The sequence below is a fragment of the Coenobita brevimanus genome, chromosome 89 (genome assembly GCF_032717465.1).
Source record: "Coenobita brevimanus isolate Jiangsu-jjx chromosome 89, ASM3271746v2, whole genome shotgun sequence".
NCBI lineage: Eukaryota > Metazoa > Arthropoda > Malacostraca > Decapoda > Coenobitidae > Coenobita > Coenobita brevimanus.
Genome location: NC_137042.1, coordinates 25,103,762 through 25,127,386, shown reverse-complemented (window position 1 = coordinate 25,127,386; position 23,625 = coordinate 25,103,762).

The window sequence follows — 23,625 nt, the reverse complement described above, 5'->3', positions numbered from 1 at the left end:
GCTGCAGTGGAATACTGGTGTTATCCTGGGTATTAAAGACTACAGTATTGATACTCTCAGCCTCCTTTGACTCACTACCAGCTTAATAAAGTCATCTGGTAATTGCTGAAATTCGATACTAAAGACGCGACCGTGAGAGGGTTAAATTGGGCTGTGGAGTATTTAGTATCTTCACCGGGATGGCATTTAAGTTCTTGCTACCTTCAGGCGATTTCATTTAACCTTGGGAATATTTCTAGTCGCGAAGGGGTTAGAGACGATTTTCATTAAACTCCTCCACCGTGAAGCTGAAAAATCGTCACGAGGCTGTATGAACGGAACGAAAAAGAAAAAAAAAAGAAACGCTTTCGGGCTGAAGGGGTGAAAAAGCTCTCCAGTACATCCCTTGTCATCTTTGTATGGCAGACGACTGGTCATTCTTGCCTTGACCCTCTGAGTGTGGCAGGTTTCCCTGTGGATAATAAAATCGTCTGGCGTTACCTGGAATAATTTTCAAAGTTCTTCGTTTTCACCCAGTACTTTGACGGAAACAGTTTTTATTTATTTTTTGTTTTGTATGTATGTATACATGCATATATGTATGTATGTATGTATGTATGTATGTATGTATTTGTTTTCCGTGGGACTGCCTGAAGTGAATGAAATCGTCTGATGTTAGCCGAAAGAAAAAATGCAAAGTTCACAATTCCAAGCCAAGGAATTTAATGTCCGGACTGACTTGCCTAGCGACGGGCCCCTACCTACTGTGGGTCGTGAAGGTGAATCATCATATGAATGCTGTTTATGTGGCGTTTGTGTGTATATAGAAAGGACATAGAAAACTTACAAGAAAATATAAATCTGTTCATAATAAGCAAAATAAATCGCTTAAGAAAAGGTCTTAGGGAGCTTCCTTAACCGACGGAGCTAAGTGTTTCAGAGCCTAGTGTGCTGTGGCGTGTTTTCTTTTTATTCTTGCCACCTTCATACAGACTTATTCAGCTAAGGAGGGTCCTAGCGTAATGAAGGGCTTCAGATTATAAATACATCAGGTACACAGTAGGTATAAATTAAGTCGCTATGGTGTAAATATAATCCTTTGACTCCGGTGACGTACTTTTATATATATTCTTTGCAACATTTAGGCGACTTTATTCAGCTTCAGGAATGGTGTCTCGTACTGACGGGGTTAATGAAGGATACATCTAACATCCTTCAGGTCACAGAAATCTTCACCTAAGCTGAATAATATCGTCTGGACATGAAAAAAAAAAAAAAAAAATACAAAAAAGAAAAACGAAAAAATTAATGTATCATGTGACTGAAAGGGGGCTAAAAGTGCATAAGGACAATGAATAACTCAGTGAAGGAGTGAGGCTTGAAGTGGCTGTAAGGAGAAGGAATTTGTGATGACAGAGAAACTTAACTCTGTCCTCATTAACATGGCCTAATATTGTCCTCTTTCCAAACCTTAATGCTGAACTGAAACAGAAGTTTAACATTAGTGTATGATGCTAATAACGGAGGATTGTTATGGAAAGAAAGGACAGCAGTGTTATTGTTTCATTCAGGCAATGACGTACGTGAAATAGTTGCATAAGGACGAAGAATCTCAACCAAGGAAAGGTAGACGGAATATAGAAGGCATTTGTGTGTGTGTGTGTGTGTGTGTGTGTGTGTGTGTGTGTGTGTGTGTGTGTGTGTTTGGGGGAGACCTTAAAATTTGTCAGTAACTGATCCATTTAGAAGAGCAAAAGGGTCTGGTTGGTCTGTGCATTCTCTCTCTCTCTCTCTCTCTCTCTCCGGGACAGCCAGGGTAATTTATCTCTTTCGCTGAACTAGCTTGCTGAGAACCTGAGTCCTTTTCTATGGGTGTCCGGTTCAGGTGAGAAGAGCAGCCAACCGGTTTTTGAGCCCAGGTGAACAAAGCCTGGTGGCGAGGTGTGGGGGAGGGGAAAGGGAGGAGAGGGGAGAGAGAAATGGGGAGTGGGAAGGGGAGGGGAGAGGTAGGAAGGGAGGGAAAGAGGGGAGCAACGAGAAGTGGAAAAGTTATGGAGGAGAGTAAAATAAGGGGGATGGATGGAAGGGCGAAAGGAACTGTTTCTTGAGCCCAGGTGAACTCTAGGATAGTGGCGAGGTGTGGGGGGAGGGTAAACGAGGAGGGGAAAAGGAAGGGAGGGAGAGGAAGGGAGTGGAAGTGGGAAGTAGGGAGGGAGGAGGAGTTGGGAGGGGAAGACGGAAGAAGAGGATCGGCAAAGTGTGAAGGGGAGGGAAGGAGGGAAGGGAAGAGGAAGAAAGGGTAGAGAAAGGGGTTGAGGGGGAGAAAGAGGAATTAAGGGAACTGGTTTGGTCGCCCAGGTGAACAAAGAGGTATTAGGGGGGGGAGGAGGAGGGGGGAGAAAGAGGCAGTGGAAGAGATAGGGGGAATGGAAGAGGATATGGCTAGAGGGAGGGGAGGAGGAAAGGGGGGGGAAGGGAAGAAGCAGGATGATTGGAGAGATGGGAAGGAGGGGGTAAATGGGAGACGAGGAAATGAAAGAAACAGGGAAATGGGAGGGAGAGAAGAGGACATTGGGTGAGTGAGAGGGAGGAATGGGAGAAGAACAGAGGGAGAAAGTAATTGGAAATACAAGAGATATACATAGAGAGAGGAATGGCAAGAAAGAGGAGATGAGGAAAGTTAGAGAAGTGGGAGGAGTAGCAAATGTAGAGAAATAAATGGAAGTAGAAGAAGGGGAGAGAGAGAGAGAGAGAGGGAGGGAGGGCGAGGGGTCGAGGAAATGGAGGAGGGAGAGGGAACGGGAGGAGGAAAGAGGAAATGTAGCGGGAAAGAGGAAAAATTTGAAGGGTAATGGAGGGATGAGAGGGATGAGAGAGAGGCAAGACGGCAGCAAAGGTAGGTGAAAGAAAACCAGCCGAGCTGACAAGTGGGGAAGGATAGAATAAAGTGACTAAGGGAATGAAGAGAGGGAGGAAAGGAGAGGAGGAGGAGAAGGAGGAGAAGGGAGTTGGGAGAAAGGAGAGATTAGAAGAGGAGGGGGGAGAATATGTTAGATGGGTAATGAAAGAAGAAACGGGAGTATATAGGAAAGACAGATGAAGTGGAATGGTTGAGAGATGGGAGAGGGAGGAGGTGGAGGGGGGTGTGAGAGAGGGCAGAAGGAGAGGAAGGAAAAGGAAGAAGAGGATGAAGGAAGGTAGGAAAGATAGATGAAGAGGGATGGTGGACCTGATTACGTTGGGGAGGCCAGAGGTGTTAGGGGGATTACTCAGGGGGAATAAATTACTCCTGCCACCTGGAATGAGTGGGCAGGGGCAGGGGAAGGGGTAGAGGGACAAGAAGAAATGATGAAGTGAGCTATAGGATCAGGAGATGTATATGAACAAGTTCTCTCTCTCTCTCTCTCTCTCTCTCTCTCTCTCTCTCTCACACACACACACACACACACACACACACACACACACACACACACACACACACACACACACACACACACACACACACACACACACACACACACACACACACACACACACACACACACACACACACACACACACACACACACACACAAATAGTGACTGGATGACTTACAGTACATATATCTAAAACCTATTTTTTTTTTTTTTTAATGACTTACTGACGGGAAAATCCATGTATTGTTAAGGTCTTTGAAATTTAGTCCAAGCCCAAATGCTATGAATATAAAACATAAAAGAAATGCTGAATTTATGTGAATGTTAGTTTTTCTTTTTCTTTCTTTCTTTTTCTTTTTTAGCTTTCATGGTCGGGATAACTCCTGTATTCTTCTGCAGTTGACCCCAGACGATTCTGTACGGGACGTGTGAGCTGTAGGGGTCCGAGTGTTAATACTGTGTTCATTAACTCTCTCACTGTCTGACAACTTCAGTATTCCGACCCAGTTATTTTTCCTGCAATTACTCCATTTATTTATTCCAGACGATTTTATACAGCTCAGAAAAAGTCGGAGAAGCCTAAGAAAACTAAGTAGTTATGAAAGACAATAGTTATAGTTTGTAGGCAAAAATCACTAAATATTAATATTAAGAAAAGTACTGAATAAAGTTGTTTTGTAAATGCTGAAGATTTAAAAGTAACATTGATAAGAGTAAGATATGGCTAAACAGCTTTGATGAGAAAGATAAAGCCAGGTAATAAAATTTTAAATGCAGTAGAAAACATTTGTGGATGGTTAAGCTCCTTGGAAATATAGACGTGGTTAACTGTATTGTGAAATTAAATAACCCCTCCAGCACGATGATGTACTTATTTTATCCGTACTGCCTCCAGACGATTTTATTTCTGATGGAACCTCTGGCGGTGAAATGATTTGGAACACTTTCTTAAATCCCTTCGTTTGGATGGTCTCTTCGAAGCTTAATGAAATCGTCTGGTGAAGGGAAAAAGAAAATATAGAATGCGTCATTGTAGTGAAGGGTTAAGAAAGCTCATGAAATTAATAAGAGAGAGAATAATTGAACTGATGATTTTTTTTTTTACGTAGATATTATGTCTCTGGTCATGCGAAAGGAAAAAAAAGTCAGCTAAGGAAAATGCTGCTGTGTCAAGGGAATGAGAGGATGATGAAAGAGAAAATGTGACGTGACAAGGTTATGAAAATGTAACGAGAGAGAGAGAGAGAGAGAGAGAGAGAGAGAGAGAGAGAGAGAGAGAACCTCCACTCCTATCTTGTAAATCATCCGACTGGTGCATCGTAAATAAGATAGAACGGTTCTCTCCATTGTCAGAGAGAGAGAGAGAGAGAGAGAGAGAGAGAGAGAGAGAGAGAGAGAGAGAGAGAGAGAGAGAGAGAGAGAGAGAGAAAGTCGAAGCACTGCTAAATTGGTTTGGAAAGTCATTTGTACGGCCTAGCTTATTTTTTTTATCTCTTTTAATGGCTGAGATCAGAGTGAAAGGACAGCATTTTCTAGCTTGATGGATGAATTTTGGGGTAGCGAGGGCCCAATCTATAATATACGTAAGGTAATTAGCTCTGTCTATTGATGGCGTAGTTTGGGAGTTGGTTCTTATAGACTGATCAGCTGTTCTTTGTCTCGATGTGAGAGGCTTGAGTATTTTCTGGGTGGCTTGGACGATTTCTAAGCCAGTTATTCTGGTGAACGGGTGGGTTTTCTGGCTTGGTAGGATGGTAGTAGCTGTGCCTATTGATAGTGTACACTGTAAGTTGGCTGTTTAGACCGATCAGAAGGCTTTTGTCGATGTAAAAGAGGTTTGAGGAATTCTTGGGCGGCATGGGTGATTTCTAAGTCGGGTTTTTTTTCGGGTGACTGGGCGGGTTTTCGGGCTTGGTTGGACCGTAAGCCATTTCGTGAGACCCGGGTAGATTTTAGGGAGGGCAGGAACAGTGGCTGTGGAGTCCCCCCGTGGCAGAGAGGGCAGGTGAAATTAAAAAATGCCTTTGTCGGGGCGCTCACGGGCGAGTCTCGTGCAGTTTGTGTCGCCATAAAAATTATTCATCGCACGTTTTCTGTGACTGACTCATTATGCGTGTAATTCGGTAGGTTTTTGTTGACTCCAGTTTTCTCTCGTATTTGCATATCAGTCTCGCGGACTCCGAATTTTTTTTCCCATCCCTTCCATTCCTTTTTCAGAACTTCTTTTTTAGCGATGGAGGAATATATTATCGATCCCCGCGAGGCCCAAAAGGTGAGGTTTGATAGGAATTGAATAAGCGATAAGGATAAGGTATAAGGCTATTTATCCTAGTCTCCCTAATGCCGCATCGCTGCCAAGTAATGCGATCTGCCTCTCCGTGTGACAGCAGGAATAAATGCAACTGCCTGCTCACCCAGCAAAAAATTTCCCGGTTTTTTGTTCAGCTTGTGAGTTGGGTTTTATCTCGTGCTCCGGCTCCCGGTAAGAATAGAGCGTGAAAAAAGAAAATTCAGATAGCGATAACGTCCATTGTCACAGCGCCGCGCTAAAATGAGGATAGTGAGAGAGAGGACTATAGCGAACAGATTATCACGGCGAGATCCAGTGAGCTCAGTCCTCGTCTCCTAATCTCACTGAAGCACCAGACTATACAGTAGAGTCTGGCCTGAAAACTGAAAATCGATTTCTTGAGATATCGGATTGTTTTTAGGAAAGATGAAAATAGTGAAAGAGAGAACTATGCCGAAATGATATTATCGCGATGTTTAGCGAGCTCTGTCCTCGGCTTCTCGGCTTACAGAAGCTACTAAAGTAGGTCTGAACGATTTAGCAGTACTTTTTCTGTTTCTTGAGATGTGTAACTGCTTGTCTTTATATTAAATGAAGGTGAAGACTACTGTATAGCGAAGTGAGATTATTACGGCAAGATCCTCTGAGCTCAGTCCTCGACTCCTCGGCTCACTGGAACTGCTGAATATTTGCCCTTCACAACGACGACCCTTTTATGATGTTCTTTCCATCTGACAATTTTATTCAGCTTAGGAAAGACTTTTCGAACAAGAGAAGGTTAGGTATAGCCCTTAACAGCCACTTCATAGTAGGTATCCAGGTGTGGTTGAAAAAAAATCGTCTAGTGGCAGCTTGAATAAAATAAAAAATGAGATACCGGACTGAACAGGTTAAGCCTAAATGTTTATCCCTTTCATTATGGTGGCGTACTTTCCTATTTACTTTCTTCCACCTCCTGAAGATTTTTTTTTCCACCCACGAATAGATTTTTTCTGTTTTATGCTGGAGGAGTTAGATCCTGACAACATCAACCCCATTATTACTACAGTCCTCTCTCAGATGAAAGTATATTTCTGGTAAAATTATAACCTATACAAAAATTTCGTTCTGAGTTGCACAACAGAAGTATCCAATTTCTGACCATACTCCTACTTCACGCTATGTAAGGGAGTGAAGGGGTAATGAGAAACTAAGATTACCACGACGTGTCCCTGGACTTGTGTGAGAAGCACTAGAAGGTTACTGTTGGGTAGATTCTCAATAGTAAATGCAAAATCAACATGAGTCCATTTCTCAGTCGATACGGAGCTACTGTTACTGGTGACCTTATGGGCGAAGATAGTCTCTCTCATAATTCACTCATATGGTCATCATTATTTGCAGTTCTGGGACAGTTTAAGAATTGTGCCTGTATTCATATGGCCTGTTTGTCTCATAATCAACCCACAAATAACCAATCCCATGAACTTTCTCCAGGGGCATCGTCTGATTTTTTGCCTCAATATTGACTTCTTTAATACTATGACGTCTTTTTTTTTTTTTACTAATCATCAATATCTACGGTATATTTAGCCTGGAAGAGAGATTTCGAACCGGGGGGAGGGTAATAAAATCCTTCATTAACTCCCTTGGTAGAAAATATAATTCTTGAAGTAAATAAAATCGTCTGGAGGCGGGAGGAGTAAAACATGAAAGACGTCATCACCGTACCGAAGGGGTAAATATCGATTATTATTAGCCAGTAACCTCTGAGTGCAGCTGAGTGTTCTTCATTTCATTTTTTTTTTTCCACCAGACGATTGTATTCATCTGAAGAACAAACTCCCAGTGAAGGGTTAAGAACATTGACCATTAACTCCTTGCCTCCTGTTATTGTTATTATTATTATTATTATTAGTATTGTTGTTGTTGTTATTATAACTTATTATTATTATTATTATTATTATTATTACTGTTATTATTATTATTAATTTTGTCGTTATCGAAATTATTTCTACTGCCAAACAGCTTTATTCGTCTTGAGAGAGACATTCCGAACGAGGGTGGAAATTAAAAATGAAATCTTTCATTAACCCTTTCAGTAAGAGGTTGTTCTTCTGGGGTGTTCTCCTTAGGCAGGAAAAAAAAATCCTCCAGAGATGTCAAGAGAATGCTGAGGTGCAGTTGTGCTGAAGAAATCGCCAAGGAAAAGACACAACAAATTCTTCAAAGGCAACGTCGAATTATATTAACTCCTTCAGCTAGAGGAAGTTTTTGTCGTTTTGTTCAGGCTTACTTCGCTGTATTACCCAGCTTAGGAAATCCCTGTAGTAGTGAAGGATTAATAAGGGCGATAAATAACCCCTGCATTCCGAAAAGTCTCTCCGGAAATTAATAAAATTGTCGGTGCAAGAATATATTTAACTCCTTGGATCCGGTGACGTCCTTTTATTTATTTATTTATTTTTTTTAGCTTACTCTTCCTGTTGTTTAACGAATTTATTTAATGAGAGACAGGTTCCCTTTTCTATATGGGTGTATTGAGGCTATAAGTGGCCCCTTGAGTTCCAAAATGTGTATCGCACTCTGATTGAAATGCCCAGGAAAAGACAAGAATTAAATTATATAAAGACGTCCCTGGTAACAGTGGACTAAAAAGTGGGTCCTCGGGTTGAAGAGAATAAAACATGGCGTGTCACTTACTAGAAAAATTATTCTGAGTAAAATCGTGAGGTGTTCAGGAGAATTACTGATGTCCTTGTCGTACTGAAAGGGGAAAGCGTAATTTTATAAGAGAAATTTAATACAGAAGGCAAGGGATTCATCTGAAGAGAATCATCCGGTATCATCAGGAACTGCATTAGTCGTCGTCGTCATGCTGAAGGATCAAAGTACAGTAATTATTAGCAGTAGAAAATGCCATCCCGCTTATAACTGAAGGTGACATTTCTATACAAATATGATTTATTCTGGGGTGTTTTTGTATCTGCTATTATTATTATTATTATTATTATTATTATTATTTAGTATTTATTTATTATTATTATTATTTATTATTATTATTATTATTATTATTATTTTATTAGTATTATTAGTATTATATTAGTTTTCTTTATTGTCCCGAAGTGTAGTTATCATCCTCATTGTCTTATTATCTTCACCACCACCACCACTACCACCATCACCACTGCTACTACCACCATTCCTACCGCCACCGTCACTACCACCAGTACCATCACCACCACCATCACTACCACCGCCACCATCCGCTGTACGGTTTTTGACAGTATATACTGAATCACATAATCGGCCCAGATAACGAGACAGTGAGCAATGAGTTTCGAAACCCTGTGAGGCAATCTTCAGACATTAACAGTCTTTTCAGGATGTTATTTAAGAGTTACACAATTCGTCGTATATCAGACAGATTCTTTCCCAGCTGTACGTGGAGCTTATGAGAAAAGAAGTATTAGATTCAAAGATGTTATATTGATGTTAATGCTTAGGAGCTTTTGTAATTATTGGGTATCATCATCAGTCATCAACATCATCATCATCATCATCATCATCATTTTTACTTTGGTCTTCATTATTATTTATCTTCTTTGCATCATCATCATTATTATCATTTTTCTAAGGTGTCGCTACATTCTTCATTATTTTCATATATGTAGATATGAAACTATTAAAAGAAAGATTATAGTTATCTTTCTTTTCTGACAAGCATACGTCTCCAGGAAGCATGCTATTCTGTAGCAATTTATTTACCATTCAGGAGAAACCTCAAGTATTAGTACCAAATTTACAAACCCTTCTAAACCTAGGTCGTGTTTTAGATTGCTGGAGTGAAAAAGTTAAAAAAAGAATGGAATAAAAGAAGATCTGTGATAGCACGTAACTCTCCTGGAGACCTGATATAGAAGAAAATTCTTATGATCTTAGGGCAGCGATGTCAGTGAAGGTTAAGCAGATGTGTTTAAAAAATAACAAATCGACTGTGGTGAGAAAATAACACGAGCTTCCCCAAACCAGTTCCGGCAGGTCGATAATTTAGCATGAGGGGTGGCCATCGATTACTGTGAGGTCACTTGCATGTGGTGGTGTTGCATGATCAGGCACGACCAGGTGTAAATGGCAAGGAAAACACGCAGAAACTCCCCTAGGACATTGACACGCAACCCACGCTTTCCAGACAAGGTCCCTATTTCATACGTAGGTGCACAGCTGCTTAAAATTCGTACTTAGAGGCGTATGCTTGAAATTTAGTTATCCTTTTGCAGATCTTTTCACAAGAAGTGTTTGTATCTATTTACTTATTTTATATTTACTTTTATTTTTACTTAATTGTTGTTACTTTCTCTAGACGATGTTCCCCAGCGTAAGGAAATTTTTTTTAAATGGAGGGGTGGTATAATGATCGTGTACTGTATATCCATCACTAACCCCTTCATTGTGACACGTCTCCCATTAAAAAAAAAAAAATCTTGTTAGACTCTTCTGTATTACCAGCCGTCTTTATCACTATGATCGTAGGGAAATGTGTGATCGATAATGAAAACCCCTAAAAAGAAGTATTTCTATGTATGCTAGAAACTCATTTTACTGACTTAGTACTAGTCCTTTTTTTTTTTTTTCAGTGGTCTCGCTTCTTTATTTCATTCAGGTTATAGACGATTTCATCAGGTCAGAGAAATCCTAGCAGTGAAAGGAGTTAAAAAAAAAAAAAAAAAAGAGTCGAGCTTATTATATGTTAACTATACATTCACGCGTTCCTGTCCAAAAAATTTTAGGTTTTAATGTTGTCACTGATAATCACGACCATTGTTCTGCCGGCAAATAACAGTGATAATTCAGTGATAATTAGATGAAGTTACTGTACTCCATCCCACCTCCATTCAAGCTAGCATAGACCCCCACTTAAGCAACATTACTAAAGCATGCAGCACCCCCATTCAAGCATGCAACACCCCACTCAAGCATGCAACACCCCCGCTCAAGAATGCAACATCCCCACTCAAGCATGCAACACCCCCACTCAAGCATGCAACACCCCCACTCAAGCATGCAACACCCCCACTCAAGAATGCAACACCCCACTCAAGCATGCAACACCCCACTCAAGCATGCAACATCCCCACTCAAGCATGCAACACCCCCACTCAAGCAAGCAACACCCTCACCCAAGCAAGCAACACCCCCACTCAAGCCAGCAGCACCCTCACCAAAGCAAGCAACACCTTCATTCAGACAAGCAATAGCCTCACTCAGACAAGCAATACCCTCACTCAGACAAGCAGTACCCTCACTGAGGCAAGCAATACCCTCACTGAGACAAGCAGTACCCTCACTCAGTCAAGCAGCGCCCTCACTCACGCAACACTCTCACTCACCAAAGCAAGCAGCATCCCTACACAGTCAGACAACACCCCACTCAAGCAAGCAACTCCCCCACTCAAGCAAGCGGTCGATATTCATTGAAGTAACCCCACAACGTCCCACTCAAACAAACGACTGTCCCCACTCAGACAACTCACACTCAAGCAACCTTCACTCAAAGCAAGCCTTTTCCCTTCCGCCTCCGCTCGATGCCTTATTCCGTGTGACGTCATGTGATACCAAATTGCTTGTGGTTGTTGGTCGGTTAGTGTTTGGGGAGAGAGAGAGAGAGAGAGAGAGAGAGTATGGGGATGGGTGTTCACCTGTGTTCTATATACTCGCAAGTGATTTAGTGATCCATGATCCGCAGACCAGTGACATCACCTTGAAGAAAACTTAATTTGTTTTTTTATGTACCTTTTTGCTATCGTAATTTAACTGTACATCGTTCGTTGCGACAGATACAAGAAAATGAAGTTAGTTGTTATACATTTTTAAAAGATACTTAAAGCAAGTCGTGGCACTGAAGTGACTTAATTGAGTTTCATTTTAGCCCTCTAAATAGACAGGGTCTCTCCTTAGTTGAATGAACTTGTCTGACGGTAGAAACAGTGACATATGAAACATATCCAATATTACTTCTTTATCCACTTTATCCTATTCACTGGTGGTGGAGAGGGATCCATTCCTGTGGTGACACCGATATGAGTTGGCGGCCCCATTGCTGTATTATATATGTGTCCCTCAGTTCCCTCCCTCTCCCAAGAAACGAGGATGGTGAACTGCAGGAGAAGAGCTGCTATAGTTTGCAGCCCACCTAGTTCACGTTCAGATAATCCTGAGGTCACAACAACTGCAGCAACACCTTCACTACCAGAGGTCTCTTCAAAAATGATTAATATCATCTAAAGGCATCAAGAACAGTACACAAGACATCAAAGTATTTAAAACGGTAAATGGAAATTGCTGTAGAACATTTCGCAGTCACAGGTCTTTTCATATCCGAATACAACTGTCTGGAGGTTGCAGGGATAAAACATGCAAAGCCCTCTTGGTTCCGACAGTCAAAGCTTCACTGTGCCTCGCAAGCTCATTCAAGTGGCAATGCATGTCGGTCACTTGGTCGTGCCTGGCGTCATGAGCGCTGCGTGTCGCAAGGTCGTAAGCTTGTTTTTGGGGGGTCGAAACGTGTGTGCTAGTATGGGACAGGTTTGTATAGCGTGGGACATTTGTGAGGCGGGTGTGGAGAATGGAGAAGCTTATGACGAGTTTGGGGAAAGTGAGGAAGCTGAGGACAAGTGTGGAGAGAGTGAGGAAGCTGAGGACAAGTGTGGAGAGAGTGAGGAAGCTGAGAACAAGGGTGGAAAGAGTGAGGAAGCTGAGGGCAAGTGTGGAGAGAATGAGGAAGCTGAGGACAAGTGTAGAGAGAGTGAGGAAGCTGAGGACAAGTCTGGAGAGAGTGAGGAAGCTGAGAACAAGGGTGGAAAGAGTGAGGAAGCTGAGGACAAGGGTGGAAAGAGTGAGGAAGCTGAGGGCAAGGGTGGAAAGAGTGAGGAAGCTGAGGACAAGGGTGGAAAGAGTGAGGAAGCTGAGGACAAGGGTGGAAAGAGTGAGGAAGCTGAGAGCAAATGTGGAGAGAGTGAGGAAGCTTATAAATGGGTGTGGTGAGAGTTGGAAACCTTAGGACAGGTGTAGGGAGAGTGTGGAAGCTTAGGACAGGTGTGGAGAGAGTAGGCAAGCTCAGGATAGGTATGGAGAAAGCAGGGAAGCTTAGAACGGTTGTGGAGAGAGCAGTTAAGCTTACAGTAGAACGAGTGAAGAGAGAGTGGAGAAACATAGGGCATGTGTGAAGAGAGTAGGGAAGCTTAGAACAAGTGTAGAGTGAGTGAAGAAGCTTCGGACAAGTGTAGTGTGAATGAAAAAGCTAATGACAAGTGTAAGGAAAGTGTGCGACGTGTGTAGGAGAATGCACACATTTGTCCTACACGTACATACACACTTCACACTTGATCTACACTGATACATTCCTACACTTTCATACACACTTCACACTTGATCTACACTAATACATTCCAATACATTCATGCACACTTCACACTTGGTCTGCACTAATATATACCTTGTAATATTTTCACAGTTCAGACGGATTTCGGGCATTGATCCTAAGCTTTATACGTTCAGTGATGGTTGAGTAATACGTATACACATACATTATCAGTGGCCCTGCGTGAAATATTCGGAAGAAGTTATTCATAGTAGAGTATCCGTTGTCAAATCAATAGGACTTTGTATTCTTTGAGTAAAATATTCAAAGTAAAATGTTCACTCTAATATAAAAGAACCATGGTAAATGACCAGAGTGAAATATTCATACTGAAATAAATTATCTTTCTTACAATGCTCAGGATAAAACATGCACTTCGTAAAATATCCGTAATAAAATTTTCACACAAAAGTACATTAAATAACCTCTCTTTTAATAATCAAAATAAAATACTCATGGTAAAATAGTTGTGCTAAAATCGTAGGGCCTAAATATTCGTAGTATAAAGTAATAGCAAAGTATTCATAATGAAACAAAGTATCCTTACAATATTCATGATAAAATAGCTAAAAATCATTGGTCAGTCAAAAATATGCAGTGAAATATTCAGACTAAAATGAATGACGCGTAGTATAATATTCATTGTATGATTTTTATAGTAACAACAGTGTCACTTGGGACAATTTTCAAAGTTGGATCTTCATAATAAGTACAACTGTCTGTTAGTTGCCAAAATTAAAATGAAAAGGACGTCTTTGATTTCCATCTAGCTAACTTTTGTGTCCGACGCTGTATCTTGTGACTTGTAATTTTTTTTTTTTTTTTTTTTTTTTTTTTGTCCGACTCTGGGCATAGGCTTCATAGCCTGCTTCCAACGCCCAGTAGTCCTCCTACATACCATACACGTCTACATGTCACCATTTCGGCGCTAACACCCACCGTCCATATTGAATACATGCTAGGGCTGTCTCTGTCTCATACGGGACTGGTGTATTGGTATTAGCGGAGGTATTTTTAGGACATGTCGGCGGGTCTTCTGGTAGATCAGTAAACTCTGCTCTTATTAAATTCAAATCCTTAAACTGTTCCCTGCCCCAGCGGGGATTTGAACTTGGGGTCCAGTAGGATTGCAGGCCACCTCTCTACCGACTAAGTGTTGGTAAAAAAAAATAATAATAATTTCTGTTCCCTTTCTATAACGAACCCTTTTCTGACGAAGTTAATATGTTTTCTCATATAATAATAATAATAAAAAAAAAGATTATTTCACATAAGGCAAAATTTAAGAGTCCCACGGCTTTTGTTTTGATCACTTTGATATATCGAGACATTCAGAGGAATATCTACCCTTTGATTATGATATTATTTAATTCTTTATTTACTTATTTCAGGCAACTGACTATTTTATTTCTTTTAGGAGAATCTTTTTGAATAGGATAAAGTGGATACATTGATTAATAATTCCTTCGGTGCAATGAAACTAAGTAAAATAAAAATGTCTGGAGAGAACAAGAATAAATTATGAAAGGTTGTCATCGTACCGAAAGGTTGATTCCACCTGATATCATCTGCTGGATATGTGTTTTAACCGCTTCAGTCCGATGCATTATTTTTATATTTCATTATACCACTGTACAATTGTATTAATCTTTGGACAAATCTTTAGTACTGAAGGAGTTAATGAAGGCTGTGGTAATCTCTGTATATCATTTTACTAAGAATAAGTTTTTCCTCTTTTTCCACTGGAAGACCAGTTAATTCAGGTCAGCAGTATTATTTATTAACTATAGGACATCTGTCTGTCTGTCTGTCTGTCTGCCTGTCTTACCCAGAGAATATTAAAAATGCAGCTTTTTAAAAACAAGAACAATTTCATGCCAGACACCTCACACAGCAATGAAAATGATAGAATTTAAATAAAGTCAGTTCGTTGAGACTTAATTTTTTTTTTTATTATTAATGAAAATGATGATGGTGATGATGATGATAATAACAATAAAATAATAATAATAATCAGTAATGATGATAATAATTATTATTATTATTGTTATTATTATTTATTATTATTATTATTATTATTATTATTATTATTGTTATTATTTTTATTATTATTATTAGTATTATTATGATAAAAGGATATTAGTAATAATAAATATAATAATGGTATGTGATTTTTTCCTCTCAGCCAATAACAATAACGATAATAAAAAAGTGACATCACAGAGCCTAAGATATAACTACATATTCGCTGGTGGCGGCCTAAAAATGCCGTTTTTAATGTTGTCACTGATAATCACCTGCATTGTTCTCTCGCTAAACAACAGTAATAATTGGATGAAGGCACGGTCCAGCCCCACACCAGCAACGCACTCAAACAACTCACTCAAGCAACGCACTCAGTCATTGTACTCAAGCAGCGCACTAAAATAAAGCACTCAGTAACGTAAATTCAGTCTCTCCCTGTTGTTGCACTGAGGTAATAGCCTACATTTGTCTCTTTCTTGTGCCATACGCAGAGACCTTCCTTATCTCTTTTTGAAGCAACGTCTCTCTCTCTCTCTCTCTCTCTCTCTCTCTCTCTCTCTCTCTCTCTCTCTCTCTCTCTCTTAAAAATCGCATTGCTTAACTATAAACCCACTTTATAATAAAAAAGACTTCCTCATACTGAAGTGGCAGTCAATTTATTCGTCTGTAAAGGAATTGGATGGCAAAATTTTTTCCATTGTATGTTTTTTAGTGTTTTTTTATGTATAACCATCTCTCAGATATTTTGCTTTGAGGCTGACAAATATAATCCTGTCTGCCGGCTGATGATTTTATTCAGACTGCACACCTTAGGGGAAAAAATGTCCGCGCTTGTAGTTAGAATCTGTACGTATTATTGTTGCCTTGAAGACAGTTTATCATCATTGCGGCTTATTTCTAAGTAACTATCACTGGGCCATATTTTTCAGGCTAAGAAGAAAAAAATTGTCCATGCTTATATCTAGAAACTGTCATGTGTTATCACTTTTTAGCAGTGTGTAATCGGTGACTTTCATTTTTTTCTGTATTCCCCTTTTTTTTTTTTTTTTTTTTTACGTGGTACAACCAGGCGATTTTATTCAGTCACAGAGAGATCACTGGTTCTTGATACTCGATTCTTTTGTGACCGCAGTCTTGTCGGCGTAGGAGGCATTCTAGCACTGTCCTCAGCAGCCTCACATCTGTATTAAACCTATACATTCTCCTGCGTCATATTTAAATCGTTTTAGTAGAGGCATACTGTAGTTTGCACGTGTATACAACAGAACATTAACTAGCTGTATGCAGAAGTATTAGTTCCAAAAGCCTATCGTAAGCTGAGTAAATTCGTGTGTAGGCAGCAAAAATAAAATAGTAAAATGACCTCTTTCCCCTGATGGTTTTCTCTCCGTCATTTCGATGGCGTGAGTTAGTTCTTATTATATTCTTGTGATATCCAGACGATGTTAATCAACTTTTGAAAAAATAAAATGGCATACTCATATATTAGACAACATTCATTATCATTTTCACTATGTGTCTGCGCTCATAAGCTGAGTTAAATTATATGCAGACGGCACGAACTGAACACGAAAATTACGTCTTCGGACTGAAAGGGCTAAGCTCTTCCTGTACCTCCACTCCCTTTTTATCCTCTGACTCATTTCCCGCTCTCAAACAAATATACGTTGAGCTAGGAAAAGAGTTTACTGCATCACCCCGATGACGAATTTTGTATTCTTGTTTTGCTATCCTCAGGCGATTTTATTCACCATACGGTACGTCTCCGAGCTGAAGAGGTAAATTTTTACCCTAATGTATTGATTCTCTTCGAAGTCTACACCAAACCGAATAAATTGTCTGTGGATAGTGAGAGTAAAATGGCATCATAGATGGAAGAGGTTAGATAGTCTGTTTTCAAAGGTCATTTCGGGGCAACAGAGAGAGAGAGAGAGAGAGAGAGAGAGAGAGGGAGAATCATAATATTACTAGGAATTGTACAGTCATCTGATTGAACCCCTTGAGATAAAAGGACATTTATGTTTTCCTCTATCCATCCGACCATTGGACTTTCTCTCTCCTTTTTTTTTTTTTTTTTTTTTTTTAAAGCTTCGGAGAGACTTTTCAGACTGGTGAGGTTAAATATAACCTTGATCATCCCCCTTCACCATCAAGAATGTTTACCCAGTCTGTATAAAATCACCTAGTAGCAGCAGGAATAAAATGAAAATTACTCTTGTGGTTGAAGTGTTCCCTACTTGTCAACACCTGGGTTGGCGGAGGGTTAGTGCCCGTCCCTGGAAAACCATTAACTCGAGACAAACGGCCACCCTTTACGGGATTACAATGTCTGGCTATAGATAGACGGATAGGTTGAAGAAGATGAGAGGTAGATTATCTGTTCGCTAAGAAATATATTTGTCTGACGGTGATATTTTAAGATGTTTCGCAAGTGTTGTGATGTTCAAGTAATTCCCAGCAGAGCTATTATATGTGAGCAATAAATTGTTAAAACTATTTCCATCGCAAAACAATTAAATTTCTCCATATCAAGAATTATAATTTCGTGGAGTAATATTCTAAAGATGTTGTTTGCTTGATGTGCTGCTTCTCTCCCAAGCTTCCTTCACCTTTCAGATACTTGTTTCACTTTTTTTTTCCTTTCAGACAGATTCTTTTTTCAACTAAGGAAAGACCTCTCGCACTCAAAGAGATTAAAGGAGGCGTTGACTGACTCCTCCAATTACAAAAAAGTCTCACCTAAGCAATATTAATTATTTTCGAGATAGTAAGAATTTAATATGTATTTTAAAAATAGGTCCTTTATTTGTCAAGAATGGTATTTGTCTCGGATATCTAGTTATATTATTTTTGTGCAGTACATTGGTAGTAATATTAATTTTCGTCTCGAGCTATCCTACATGGGTGCATTTATTCATTCATTCATCATCCAATATTTTAGTTAATTCTTGCCAACTTCAGACGATTTTACTTAGCTTGAGAAAGATCTCTCACAGTAAAAGGGTCAAAGGAGACTCTGTCTTCCACTCTCTTCCCTTCCTCCCGAATTCGAAAAATCCCTTCTGATCGGCTGGAGATTAGAAGAACAGAATAAATAAAATGTAAAAGACATCCTCGGACTAAACGGGTTAATGGAAAAAGTGCAGTAAAGTGCTGTTCATATACCGCCGGATAAAATTATTTATCTAAAAGTATTGGCCGGGATTTTAATTTTTGCAGCCTACGGACGATTTTACTCTTCTTGCATGCGGGACCTCATTGATTAAAGGAAACGGATGATGATGATAATGATGATGATGATGATGATGATGATGATGATGATGGTACGACAGACCCCGTAGACTGAGGGGGATAGTAACAATCTTAACCCTTTCAATCGGACCACAGTTTTTTATTTTTTGTTTAATTCCTGCAACCGCTAAGCTATTTTACCCAGCTCAGACGAAACTCCTCCGACTTAAGGGATTAAAGAGTTTTGCTCCGCTTATCTCCAAATAGAATCATGTTTCTTTGACTGGGAGAAGCAGTGCGTTACCAGCATACAGACAGACAACAGATAAGATGGATAGATAGAGTGAGAGATTAATAGAGAGACAGACAGATAGATACAGGTAGTTAAATAAATAGATACAGGTAGAGATATAGCAACAAAACGTATCACAAAACAAATAAATAATGCCTTAGTTTTCTGTGTTGATATAATACAAGTCCACTACTCTGTCAATACGCATTTGCAAGATGATAACGTTTTAACATAATTGTATTTGCATTTTCACACATCATAATTCCCCCCCAAAAAGCAAAAATCCTCAGTAAAGGCACAAATCCATTCCCTCCCAAACCCTTACCCTGGTAGGAAACTGGGACAAGGAGGGTGACTATTACAAAAAAAAAAAAAAAAAAAAAGGAAAAAAGCCCCGTAATACCAGCAACACATCAACCAGAAGCTTCAGTCACAAGTCAAAAGTGGGCAGGCAAGTCCACTGGCATAACACTCACTCCCTCAAGCCGACCTCTGCTCCCCAGCCTGGCAAAAACAGCCTGTTGATGAAAATATACCTGTATTTTAAAGCCTGACAAAGGTGTTCTCCCCTTCCGTCTCTGTTAGCGGCTAAAAATAGCGAGGGTGAGGGTGTGACCGCTACCGCCTCCCCTCCTGTTGAGGTCGGACGCGATTTATACACAGAGGGAGGGTGGGAGCTGCCCCGTCATGCACACACAGACCCCTGACCTTGCACAACACGCACATGCACTACACGCACATATGTGTACACAGAGGGTGGGAACTGGGCCGTCATGCACACACAGACTCTTGACCTTGCACAACATGCACATGCAGTGCATGCACACATGTACAGTATACGCAGTGGACCGGTGGGAACTGGAACGTCATTCACACACACACACACACACACACACACACACACACACACACACACACACACACACACACACACACACACACACACACACACACACACACACACACACACACACACACACACACACACACACACACACACACACACACACACACACACACACACACACACACACACACACACACACACACACACACACACACACACACACACACCTTGCACATGTTCATGCACTGCCTGCACATATATATGAACAGAGGAAGCATGCACGTGCCTTGTCAAACACACAGGTATGTTTGTCTTTCAAAAATGCACGCATGAATAAAAAGACAAACATTCTGTAAGCACATAAGAGGAAGATTTAAAGTATAGTATTTCAGCATATACACTTGAGCCTATGATACAACACAACACCTCACATGCTGAAGAAATGCTGGCAGAATTATTCAAGAAGTGGTACAGTAAAAAGATATAAAAATATTCATGTGAGCAGCATGTGTGGCGTTTTCCATATGTGTGCTGCTGACACATATGCACACAAGAAGTGAATGAAAATGCCACGCCATGCACAAATGGACCAATAACATGAACGATCTCCATATGCAAAGTACACATTCCAGACTCCTATCGTCGTCATCATCATCGTAAACAGCAGGATCTTACCATAATTTCTTATAAACTTACTGTATATCTCACATAATAAATGATTTCTGATTAGGGTTCAGAAGCAGGAAAAGAGCTAACAAATTTGGAAGAAATGATCCGACTGGCCAGTGCAATGAAAGGTTACATACTCGTTTAATGATCCCTTCAACATCTGTGGACTTTATATTTTTCTATTCTTGATAACAGCAGACGATTTTATTCATCTGGGGAAAAAGATTATTAGTAGTCAGATGGTTATAATAAGAAAAAAAAAACAGTAAAGGTATAGAAATTGACGGCATCGTACTTAACAGGTGAGACACTCAATTTTCTCTACTCATACGCACCAGTAATTAGTTATATTCTCATTAACTTCTCAGGCACACACATCATTACATATCATCTTGCATGACGTCGCTATGATGTATGAAAAGGCATTGACAGGCAGGCAGACAGACAACAGACAGAGGTAGATAGACATGCTGATTAATAGAAAGACTGATATAGACAGGTAAATCTGCTGACTAGAAAATCTTTAACTTTATATGCTCAATTCACCTTTACCTATTTGAGTACGCTGACGTCTTTTTGGTATTTTTCCCAGTACTAAACGATTTATTCATTTCAAAACGGCCTCCCTAGCATAGAGTGAATTAATTAAGGCTATATTTAACCCCTCCGCTCGAAAAGTCTCTTATGAACTAAGTAAAATCGTCTGGAGATACAGTTAAAATAGGAAAGGCGTCACCGCATTCTGTATACATATTGATATTAAACATCTTCAGTACGATGACGTCCTTTTTATTCTTATCACTAGATGACTTTATTCAATTTAATAGACACTTAGAAAGCTACGGGTTATATTTGCAGTCTTTATTACCCGCTCCATTGAAACCCTTCCCTAACTTAGTGAAATCGTCTTTTCGGTATCCAAAGTAAGACAAAAAAAAAAAAAAAAAACGCCGTAGTGAAGAGGTCAAGATGCACAGAGGAAAAAAGAAAAAAGGAAAACATGTCATCGTGTGTACTTTGTGTGGCATACATGTGTAGGTATTTAGGTGACTGACCTGTACGTAAATCCCCAGTGGCATGAATTGTATTGATACGCATACAGCGGTGATGAATAAATAAAGCCCTCTCTCTCTCTCTCTCTCTCTCTCTCTCTCTCTCTCTCTCTCTCTCTCTCTCTCATAGTACTGGTAATAGTAATTTGATTATTAGGATGACTTTCATGTAAAAATTTCAATCCGATGACTATTTTTTTTTAATTCTTTCTACCTACATATCATTTTAAGAGACTGTTCGACCTGGAGGAGTTAGATATAGCCTTCATTATCACTTTCACGGGAGGACGACTCCCTTATATAAATCGTTTTGTAGAAGAATAGCAGTGCGTCATAGTACTGAAGGGGTTAAAAATAGCCTCAAGATGGAAAACAAAAAAAATTCACCTCCGACTCGATTTAAATATTAGAGATGATACCTTAAGTCGTGAGAGAAATGGAGTTCATATAATTTTCATTCTGCTCTCTCTTGGTCGAAACAAATTTAGTTATTCTCCTCCAGCTAACGTCGAACGATTTTATTTAGCTGAGAGTAAATCACAGGGGCCTGAGTGTTAGAAATAGCCTGCAAATCCCCGCTAAAAGATTTCTTCGTTCCCAATCCCACTGTAGGATTAAATATTGGGATTATTTATTCACACTCTCAGGCGCCCTAAATTTAATCTTAATGTCTTCGTCTATTGTAAAATGGAGCCAAGTACGAGACAGGATGCGACCATGAGAGGCTTGTTATCGGAATAATGAAATCAATATAATTCGTAGTTAAATACACCTTCAAGCTCCAGACAAAAATTTTCCTTGGGTCTCACATTCCCTTCCTTAGCATAAATATTTACAGGGATTCAGTATCTCTTTTTCCACCAGTATTACCCCACAATCATTTTTTCCCAGTATAAAATGGGATGGTACCAGTTTTTAATGGGACAGAATCAGGAAATCATTAATAATTTCAGTTAAAAATACCTGTAAATTCTCTTGTACCCACTCTGACTACGACTAAAATGTTGGCGTTGATTTGTTAAGGTGTAGTAATAGTTAATAAAAGTTAAAAATTCTCAGTTTAAAATAGCTGCAAGTTTCACAGTAAAGATTTCTTCATTTCCCACTTTCACGCTTGACATAAATATTAAAAGTGATTCAGAGTTCATTCTGTATCATCATCATTATATAACCATTATTTTCCGCTAATACATCGGGTGGGCATCGGGTACTGAGGCAACAGAATAATTGAACTTTTATTAATATTTATTTCAGTTTCCTGGCAAAAAACATTATTCCTTGATCCCATTCCTACTCTTGGCTTAAAAACTGCCAGTGATTGATTAAGCCATTAGAATAAGGATCTCAGTATGTATCTTAGTTAAATATTAAGGATCATGGGAATAACTGCTTCACATTCTCTTATAAGACATTTCTCCACATCACATACTCATCGCTATAATAATACTCATGTGCTATAATAATGTAATCAGTATAATTATATTTTGAATAGCATCAAATAAAAAAATAAATAAATAAAAGCCACAACTTCCCCCTCTAAACCATCTCGATTAATCCTTAGACAGATAAAATTCCCACAGCTAAATAGAATGGCTTGGTTTTTGTTCGAATGAAATGTCCAGTTACGTCGATGGCAATTATAGGATTAAAAAATAGTTTCGAAGTTCACGATAAAAGATTTCTTCCAGACGTCCCAAACTCCGACTCTTGGCCTTAAATATATGATCAGTATTAAGGCGTAAGAAATAATAGAAACAGTATAATCAACACGTAACCCTTTCTTGGTCGAGATAATAATAGTATTATATTTAGCTAATGCCAGACGATTTTCCTTTCGCATTGGTTGAGTTATAGGAGCGGCCAGACGAATTTCCTCAGCTTTTGGGACGTCATAGGAGCCAGAGAAGGTTAAAAATATCCTCAAAATAAAAGATTTCTCTACGCTTTCCACTGGGACTCTTGGCTTAAATATTGTGTGTGTGATTTATACATGGGTGGTAATAATGGAAGGGCTGAGCTGCGGGCCCTCCTCCATGATGCATGCCGTCTTGGCCCACACGCTACATGCAGGAGTGGCGCATCATTAGTTTTTTATGTTTACTCCAGGCTTGCTGCTACTGCTACTACATATTTTACTACTACTGCCACTACGACTGCTATCGCCACCACCACAACCACCACCACTACCACCACCACCACCACCACAACAACAACAACAACAACAACACCAACTACTACTACTACTACTACTGCTGCTGCTGCTATTACTACTACTACTACTACTACTACTACTGCTGCTGCTGCTGCTGCTGCTGCTATTACTACTACTACTACTACTACACAGTTTGGATCCTCAAGATGTATGAATTTACTTTCGTGTACTTCCGCATAAGATGCAAATTGGATTCTCATGATGGATGGGTT